The sequence below is a fragment of the Macrotis lagotis genome, chromosome 5, assembly GCF_037893015.1.
Source record: "Macrotis lagotis isolate mMagLag1 chromosome 5, bilby.v1.9.chrom.fasta, whole genome shotgun sequence".
Classification (NCBI taxonomy): domain Eukaryota; kingdom Metazoa; phylum Chordata; class Mammalia; order Peramelemorphia; family Peramelidae; genus Macrotis; species Macrotis lagotis.
In genome coordinates, this window is record NC_133662.1 from 14,591,036 (window position 1) to 14,601,385 (window position 10,350).

General features: G+C 36.0%; 1 long non-coding RNA gene across 1 annotated transcript in view; it reads right to left on the bottom strand.

Annotated features, from left to right (window-relative positions):
* LOC141489623 (uncharacterized) overlaps window positions 1–10,012 on the bottom strand; it is a 29,726-nt gene extending 19,714 nt beyond the window's left edge. The window contains exon 1 of the long non-coding RNA XR_012468951.1: window positions 9,761–10,012. This is a non-coding gene — a long non-coding RNA (uncharacterized LOC141489623). The remainder of the gene's footprint in view (window positions 1–9,760) is intronic.
* Between the last annotated feature and the right edge of the window lie 338 nt (window positions 10,013–10,350).

Sequence of the window (10,350 nt, forward strand, 5' to 3'; positions counted from 1 at the left end):
TTTGACTTTTAAAATTCCTCTCAACACATCTTTCATTATATATTATTCCTCTTCCTATATTCTATGGTCCTGCCAAACTGACTTCCTCAATACTTCTTACACTTGACCCTCCATCATCTATCTCTGTGTCATGGCATTGGCTATTCTCCATACCTGGAAAGCACTCCATTCTCACTTAAGTTTTCTATCATTCCTTACTTCCTTCAAAACTAGTTTCAAGTACCAACTTCTATACCAAGACTTTTCTGATTCCCACAGCTACTAATCTGTGTTCCCCCTACTACCCAATAGGGTGGTTAGGCAGTTAGGATAGAGTTTTGGACCTGGAGTCAGGAAGACTCATTTTTCTGAGTTCAAATCTGGCCTCAAATCCTTACCGGGTGTGTGGCAAGTCACTTAGTCTCAGTTTCCTCATCTGTAAAATGAACTGAAAAAGGAAATAGCAGAACCACTCCAGGATCTCTTCCTAGAAAATCTCAGATGGGGTAATGAGTCAAATATGACTGAAAAATGATTAACAATACTAACAATTCATATTTATTTTGTATTTATTTTTTAGCAATGTATACTCATATATATATATATATATATATATACACACACATTGTTTTATACACACACATACACACACACACACATATTGTCTTTTTTTTTCAAGGCAAATGGGGTTAAGTGGCTTGCCCAAGGCCACACAGCTAGGTAATTCTTAAGTGTCTGGGACCACAGAGTCTTTTCTTATAGAATATATGCTACTTGAGAGTAAGGACAGTTTCTTTTTTGTGTTTGACTGAAACATAACAGGCACTTAATAAATGCTTATTGATTCAGTTATTGATTTTCAATCTGAAATAAGTTATGTGTGCATGTGTTTTAGTTGGGAAATAAGAAAATTCCTTTCTCTATTCAATTAGCTACTAGTCCTACCTCTTCCTCTTGCCTGGATCTCTCTCCCTTCTCCTGACCTGTCTGTTTTCTGAACTCTGTTTCCATATCTGTATCATTCATGTCTACAACTTTCCAAGACAGACATTTCAGTTAAATGGTTAATTGGTATCCCTGTGTCTCAGGTATCCCTGAGTCTCTCCTGAGACACCTACTCTTCTATAAAACTCGTAGAGCTGCCCTGAAGCATGGAGTGAAGGTGGAACCACACATCCTAGTCTGAGCTCCATATAATGACTCATCAGGTCCTGGGGACAACCATTCCCCACATTACTGTGGTTTTCCTCCAATTACAAGTCCTTAGAGCCCTGTGTCCAAGGCTCTCTGATATAATCTTTGATTGTGTCCCTTTTTGCTCTTCTCTATCCTACTTTTGAGTGTCATTTCCATTCTCACTGTGAAGGATGAGAGCTTCCTTAGTCCCTTATTGCTCCTGCCTTCCCCTTGGTGTCTCTTTAAGTGTTTTCCAGCAGACCTAATGGTCATTCCTTAAATACATTAAATAAAAAGACCCTGTTGATGACACATTTGCTGGCTCGCCAGATACTTCTTTAAAGCTTTTTAAAGTTGCAACAACCTATCCCTATAAACTCATAAATTAGTCAGTAAACATTTATAAAATTTCTATTATGTTTTGATCATTTTCTTTAGGTTTTTTTTTGCAAGGCAATGGGGTTAAATGGCTTGCCCAAGGCACACAGCTAGGTAATTATTAAGTGTCTGGGGACTGGATTTGAACTCAGGTTTGACTCCAGGGCCAGTGCTCTATCCACTGCACCAACTAGCCATCCCCTGTTCTGAGCATTACGCTAACCAATGGGGATACAAAAGAAGCTAAATGATAGTTTTTACTCTCAAGGAGCAGACAGTCTAATGGGAGTAGGAGGAGACAGCATACAAACTACTGTTAACCAACAAGCTGGATATAGGATAAATTGGAAATAATAAATAGAGGGAAGTTACTAGAATTAAGAGGGATCTGGAAAGGTTTACTTTTTAAAAAATTAATATTTTTTCAATTACAGTTGGATACAATTTTCAACACTCATTTTTTGAAAGATTTTGAGTTCAAAATTTTCTCCCTCCCTTCCCTCTCTCTTAGATGGCAAGCCATCTGATATAGGTTATATATGTATAATCATGTAAAACATATTTCCACTTGAGTCATGTTGTGAAAGAAGAAGCTGAATAAAAGAAAAAACCACCAATGCCCCTCCCAAAAGATGAAAATAATATGCTTTGATCGACATTCAGACTCCATCAGTTCCTTCTCTGGATGTAGATAGAATTTCCTGTCATGAGTCTTTTGGAATTGTCTTACATCATGGTATTGCTGAAAAGAGTTAAGTCAAACATACCTGATTATTGCACAGTGTTACTGTTATTATGTATAATGTTCTCCTGGTTTTGTCCATTTTAGTCAGTGTCAATTCATATAAGTTTGACTTTTTCTGAAATCTGCCTGCCTGTCATTTCTTACAGTAAAACAGGATTCCATTGCATTCATATGCCACAGCTTGTTCAGCCATTCGCCAAAGTGAATCCCCACTATTTTCAATTCTTGAAGGCTTCCTTTTGAAGGTGGGATTTTAGCTCAGGGTTGAAGGAAACTAGAGAAGCCTGGAGATGAGGAGGGAGAGCATTCCAGGCATATGGAACAGTCTGTGAAAATGTTGAGGGTCCCTTTATTCAAACTCTAAGCTCAACAGATGAAATACATATTATCTAAATCTTGTGTCTTCATTATCATAGTACTTGAACTTAATAAAGCTTGTTGGGTGGTATTGAACCATTCAGCTGACTTGAATAAATATTATGGCATTTTTATATATCTATATGGATAGTTTATGACCAAAGAAGGGATAGAGAGATCAGAGAAGAAAAAGTGGGTAATTTTGAAAATATAGCAAAACTGATGCACTTAAAATTAGAGGGAAATAATTACTTGAGAAAAATATTTGTTGGATTTATTCTGATTTTCTTACAATGATCTGGGGAGTGAAAAACAAGGGTAGAGAAACTATGGAGATTATGCTATCAGATTAAGACTTGAATAAATCACCCCTCTGTCTTTGAAACAGTCATTGCCAAGGCCAGTCCCATTACCTGTGCCCTTGAATTTCTCCCCTCTAGCCTCTCCCAGTAGATCACTTAAATCACTCTTACATTTTCTAATCTTCAATCTCTTTTTATCTAATGGCTCCTCCTCTGATTCCTATAGACATAGTGAAATTATTTCCATCCTTTAAAAAATCCCCTTCATTTGACCCTAATATTCCTTAAGTCATTATCCTATATTTTTCCCCTCTTTTGTAGCCAAATTCCTAGAAAAAGGAAAAAAAAATTCCACATTTGTTGTCTCTGCTTCCTTTTCTCTCACTGTCTTCAATTCATTGCAATATGGCTTCCAATCTCATCATGCAATTGAAACTTCCCTCTCCTAGGTTATCAGTGATTTCCTCTTTTAATTACAAAATTTGATGACAATTCTCAAACCTCATCCTTCTTAACTTCTCAGCAGCATTTGACACTATTGATTAATCCCTCTTCCTTGGTAAGTCTTTTTGCCTTGGATTTTCCTGACATAATGCTCTCTTGACCAATCTCCTACCTGTCTAGGAGCTTCCCTTTGCTAGATCCACATTCATGTCCCACCTTCCATGTGTGACTGTATCTCATTATTCTTACCTGGACCCTTTTTTTTTTCTTTGAACTCACTTTCAATGAATTTGCCAGTTCCCATGGGTTATACTATACATATAAGTTATCCAACAGAAGTTTCTTTCCTGTACTCTAGTTCTGTATCAACTTCTTATTGGATATTTCCAAATGAATGTCCCTTAAGAAACTTAAAATTTACATATCCAAAGCAGAATACATTATTTTACTGCTAGGCCCTCCTTCCTCTCTAACTTCCCTTTATCTGTCCAGTTACCTATCATCTTTTCAGTCACTCCCGTCTTGATTTTACAATCTTTTCCCTTACATGTCCAATCAATTTTCAGATCTTATATATTGTGCTTTCAAAATATCTCTCACATCTGTCTCCGTCTCTCCACTCATATAGTCATTCAGACTCTTATCACCTCTTTCCTGGACCATTGCAATAGCCAACTAATTTTTTTTTCCCATTTCAGGTCTTCCTTTGGTCTCTGCTCTCAATTTATCTTCCAAGCTGCTGCCAATTTGATATTTGTAAAGTACAAATTTAACCATATTACTGGGAAAACTAAGTAGTGTAGTGGATAGAGTACTGGACCTGAAATCAGGAAGACTCATTTTCCTGAGTTCAAATCTAGCCTCAGACATTTATTAGCTATGTGTCTCTGACCAAATCATCAAACCTTGTCTGCCTCAGTTTTTTCATCTTTAAAATGAGTTGGAGAAGGAATATCTTTGGGGTTACAAAGAGTCCAAACATGTCCAAACATTACTGAATATCACTATTTTCTAGCATAGTAATGTTAAGTGTTTAATAAATGTGTAGTGGGTGAATTATGACCTATAACGGAAGGCAACATAGAGAAGGCTGAATTTCAGTAACTGTTGAAAGGATGGTTGAAAGGGGGTTTGGAGAGGAAGGGAAGGGAGAAGAGGACATTTAAACATGATTCCAATTTGCAGGACAGTATGAAAAAAAAAACAAGTAGGGGGAGTAATAGGAAAAGAAAGGAAGGCAGTGAACTACCAAACTCAGACTTTCATCCTAGATAGCAAAAAGAATATTGAATTAGAAGATCCAGTTTTTTAATACTGGTCACCAGTTAGTCGAATTAAAAAAAATCCCCTTCATGTACTTATCTTCCAATTACATGCAAATATAGTTTTAAGATTCTTTCTTTTGCAAGATTTTGAGTTCAATATTTTTCTACTTCCCCCCTTCTTACTCCCATTCCCATGTCACCAAACAATCTGATATAGGTTTTACATGTAAAATTGTATTTAACATATTTCTATGTCAGTCACACTGGAGAGGAACAACTAGAACTAGAAGGAAAAAACAACTTGAAAAAGAAAAAATACAAAACAAGTTTTAAAAGTGAATATAGTATGGTTTGCTTTGTATTCAGAATCCACAGTTTTTTCTCTGTATGCGAATGGTATTTTCCTTAACAGGTCTCAGGATTGTCCTTGATCACTGAACTGTTGAGAGGAGTTTCCTCCATCTTATTTTATCATTTTACAATGTTGTTGTTAAAATGTACAATGTTCTCCTGATTCTACCCACTTCACTCAGCATCAATTCATGCAAGTTTTTCCATGCTTTTCTGAAGGTCACTCCTGATTTCTTACAGAAGAATAATACTCATTAGTCATTCTCACATTAATGGGCATCCCCTAAATTTCTTTGCCACTACAAAAAGAGGTACTATGAATATTTTTTTGTACATGTGGATCCTTTCCCCCTTTTTTGATCTCTTTGGGATATAGTCCTAACAATGGCATTGCTGAATCAATGGATATGCACAGTTTTATTGACCTTTGGACAAAGTTCGAAATTCATAACCCTACCAACAGATTATTAGTGGCTCAGTTTTCCTACATCCTCTTCAACATTGATAATTTTCCTTTTTCTGTCATTATGGTCAATCTGATAGGTGTGAGGAGGTAACTCAGAGTTGTTTTAATTTTCATTTCTCTAATCAATAATGATTTAGAACATTTTTTCACATGACTCTAGAAAGTTTTAATTTCTTCATCTGAAAATTGCCTGATCAGATTCAGGTGAATTTATTTTTTTTTAGGTTTTTGCAAGGCACTGGGGTTAAGTGACTTGCCAAAGGCCACACAGCTAGATAATTATTAAGTGTCTGAGGCCAGACTTGAACTCAAGTACTCCTGACTGCAGGGCCAGTGCTCTACCCACTGTGCCACTTAGCCGCCCCAATATTCAGGTGAATTTAAACTCATTTAACTTAATTTCAATTTCCTCATTTATAAAATGGGCATTATAATCCTGATTTACCTTGTTTATATTTAGAGATAAATAAAAAGATATATTGAAAGTGCCCTTTCAATAGAATTTTAAAGTCAGGAATGTAAAGTGATATCAGCATCATCATTATCTCTGTCTCCATCTCATTTATCTCAGGATATAGTTTTAACATTAATGTAAAATCTATGAGGGTTGGGAGTTGAGGATTTAATAGGATGAATTTTGGAAAGGAAGTAGTCATTTGCAAAGGAGGTCAAAGACAGAAAGATACAATATAGAGTTTACAAGCAATTTATATATATTCTATATAAATATTCTATTTATATATAGAAATTGTGTGTGAGTATATGTGTTTTAGTTATGAAATGAAGTAGAATTCTTATGAGACAAAGTATAATTCTTCCACTGGTAATGGCTAGACAATATTGTAGCAGGTGAATGCAGTTGTATTTTATTGCATGATAAAAAATGATAAATTTGAGAAACCCAGAAATATATAGGAAGATGTAAATAGATTAATGCAGAGAGAAGAAAACAGATTCAGGGGAACAATATACCCAGTGATCAAAATAATGTGAACAAAAATATTAAAAAGTTCAGATTAATTGAAATGAAGAATGACTAACTCAAACCTTGAGAACATTTAATGAAAAACACTTCCCTCCTCTCAGTAAAAGGTAGGAGATGAGAACAAAATACTGTCAACAAAGATATTTCGTTGGTTTGTTTTGATTAGTATTTTCATTGTTGTTAAATTTAATTAAATACCCTTTATATGTCAGGTAAAAATGAAAACAGCCTCTGCCAACAATGGGCTTACTTTCCACTCTAAGGAAAGAATATGTACATTGATAAATGAATACAAAATCTACATAGAAATAAAGTTTCCCCTTTTTACTGGATCATTAAAGCAATAGATTTGCAAAATGCTATGGATATGGTTCTCCTAGATTTTAGTAAAGTTTTTTTTTCATAAAATGCCCTTTATCATTCTTTTGGAAAAGATGGGGAGCACTAAAATAGTATAATCAGAGGGAGTCAAAACTGGTTAAGATGGTTGGACTCAGAATAATTTTTAATATCCCATTGCCAGTATGGCAACAGATCTCCAAGTTCCTTGGATTAGCTGTGCAATTTAACATTTATATAAATGACTTGGATAAAGATATAGGTAATATGCTCATCAAAATCACAAATGACGCATAGCTGAAAGGCTACAAAGGGATCATGATAAGCTAGTGCATTGAGATGAATTTAACAAAATGAAATTCAAAAACACTAAGTATAAAATCTTGCACTTGGGTACAAAACAATCAGCTTTACAAATATAAGAAGGTTGGTCCCTGAATAAATAACTGTTTTTATGAAAAAGATCAGGGGGTGCTAGTGGTTTTCAAGTTTGATATGAGTCAAGAGCTTGATATGGCATCCAAAAAAGTTAACATGTCTTGGGCTGAAGTAAAAGGTTCACAGCTTCTGGGAACAGGGAAGTGTGCGCCCTACTGCAGTCGGGCCCAGTGAGAACTCATCTAAAACTTTGACTTCAATTCTGGGCACCACAAGATTATTTTGAAGGAAATAGGTACATTTCCTTGTGTGTGACTTGTTGTGGGAGAAAATATTTGTTTTTAAGTATTTGAAGGGATGTGATATAGAGGAAGAATTAAGATTAACTCTGTTCAGTCTCAGGAAAAAACAAAACAAAACAAAACTAGGAGCCAGGGGTGCAGGATGCATAGGGGTCAATTTAGGTTTTGCTGAAAGTTATGTTGACTTAGCATTACATTGTTCCAACCCTGTTTATCAACCAGTTTGGGGAGAGACTCTGGTGGGGAAGAAGACACAAAGTCTGAAGTTTTTTGTATTTCCTGCTCTTTATCACTACCTCTACATGCAAATTGTCACATTCTTGTTTCTTTGGCAGGAGCTAGGATGCAAGAAAAGGTTGGCACCTCTTCTGCTGACTTGGACCTATCTAGATTGGCTTAAAGTTACCTGTAAAAGTTGTCCCCACCTTGAAGACATTGTGATCCTCAGTGATCAATCCAATATTATGTTGAGGTTTTTGTTTCATTAATCAGGACCCCAAATGAAAAATTTTCCTTTTAACATTTTTATAACAGAAAAAACTTTCTAACAATTAAATTAATTACCCTAATTAAACCAAAAACAATATCCAAAAGTGAACAGGTGGTCTATATAGGTAGTGTGTTCTGCATGTCATCTCCTCCCTTTCTTGGAGGTTATCAAGTATAAACTAAGATAATAGGGATTTCTTTCAAGTATGAGTTGAATTAGAAAGCTCATAGTCATTGAGTGATTCTGTTATAAAAGTCATTTGGGGAAAGGTTGATGGATCCTTAAAAGGGGGTTCAAGATAGGGTGTGGAGGAAAATGTCTTCCCTGTTTAAAAATAATAAATAATAAGTAATAAATGAAACAAAACAAAGGAAAGGAAGTAGCAAAGGAGGCTCTGTGCTCCTAGCAAAATTACCTTGTATTTTTTGAATAACTTCTAGGATACTTCCCCAAAACATGTGTTTGACGGACTGGGGATAGCTGTAGTTCCTGTTTCAAATGGCAGGATTATAATTACTCCTATCCTCCAAGGTCTGTGGCATTTACAAAGCTCAGTTCAGGTCCTTGGGCAAAGGATACCCCAGCTTCACTACAAGTGTAGCAAAAGGTTCCCCCCCCCCTTCTCCTCCTCCCACAGAACTCCCTAAGGACTGGGATTTGTAGGTCTGCTTGACGAAGTGTGGTTCAGCTCCTGGGTGCTGGCCGAGGGCATGGAACTCCACGACAAACATCATGCCAGGGTAGGACATGTAACCAACCTGTTTGCCACTGACTTGAAGGATCTCAGTTGAACAGTATTTGTTCTCTGTCTTAAAGTCTACCACCTTCAAATGAGGTTAGCTTTGATTGCTTCTTTCTTTTTTCTTCTATTTGTTTTCCTTTTAAAACATTCTTTATTATAAGGGATGAAATTTTGGGAGAGGAGGAAGGAAGGGGAAGGGCATAGTGGGAAATTTAGGTGACATAAAACCAAAATATATTTATCTATCTACGTATATATTAATATAGTCAGTTTAACCCTCCTAGGGAAGGAAAATAAGAACCACAGATATCTGTTGCACTTTAAGGTTTGACAAAGCACCTTACATTCATAATCTTAATAAGTATTTTATTCATTGACTGATAACCCACACCTGATTGTAGTTAGCATTTATGTAGTGCCTGGCACTGTGTTTAATGCTTTATAATTATCTCACTTGATCCCCATAATTATCCTGAACCCCATTTTACAAATGTGGAAACTGAGACAAACAGATGTTAAGTGCTTTGTCTGGGATCAGTCACACATTTAAGAATGTACTTGAGACTGGATTTGATTTTTCTGACTCGAAGCCTAGTGTTCTACGTATTGTCCCATCTAATTGCCCCAATAAAATAACATATATATATATATATATATATATATATATATATATAAAATAAACTATAATAAAACATAACACACATAATAAATATAACATAATAACAACTAAACTTTATGCTTTTTCAAGAAATTTATAGACATCACATTGGAACCTAATAATAATTCTTTGAAATAAATACTGGCAGTATATATAGATAGGAAAGTTAGATACTTAAAGATTTTCATTAATGATTTGCCCTTAATATGTCAGATGTAAGATTTGAACCCAGGTCTCAACATCACCTGGCAGGAGAAGATACCAGACAGTGAGATCCTTTCTTGAGCTAAACTGCCTAGCATTCCAGTATTACTATAGAGAGTGCAACTACAACTACAATGGGCTAGGTGCATTGTTAGAATGCCAGAAATATGCTTATTGAAAAGATTTATGAAGAACTCACATAGAGCAAGTGCTCACAAGGGTGTCTCTCTTGAGAACTTTGGAACTGATTGTGCAGCATGGGAGACACTGGCACAGGACCACCTAGCATGGCATGTCCTCATCAATGAGGGTGCTGCACTCTATGAGGAAGGCAATCTTGAAGCAGCTCAAAGGAAATGTGACATCTGTAAGTTTAGAGTACCCACTTCAGGTATTCACATGGACTATTTGTGCCCGACCTGTGGTAGAGCCTTCTGAGCTCATATTGATCTGATTAGTCACAACTGGACACACTGTAATTTGTCTCAAACATTGTGATGTCATTTTGCTCTTCTTCAATAATGAAGAACAATCCAATCAACCAACCAGGTTAGTGATGAGACTGTGGAAACTTGAGTGCCCTGGCACTATGGCTGGCATATATCATAATGAGAGAAAAGAAACTTTCAGAGTAAGTCTGTGAATGGATTCTTAGTGAACCTGACAGATGGTAAGGTCAGATAAGGTAACACAGGAAGGAAAACACACAACACAGATGAGAAGGGGAAGTTGGAGGAAAGCAGTCACATAAGGTGGCCTAGAGCATGGGACCTTCTGATACTATAGTCC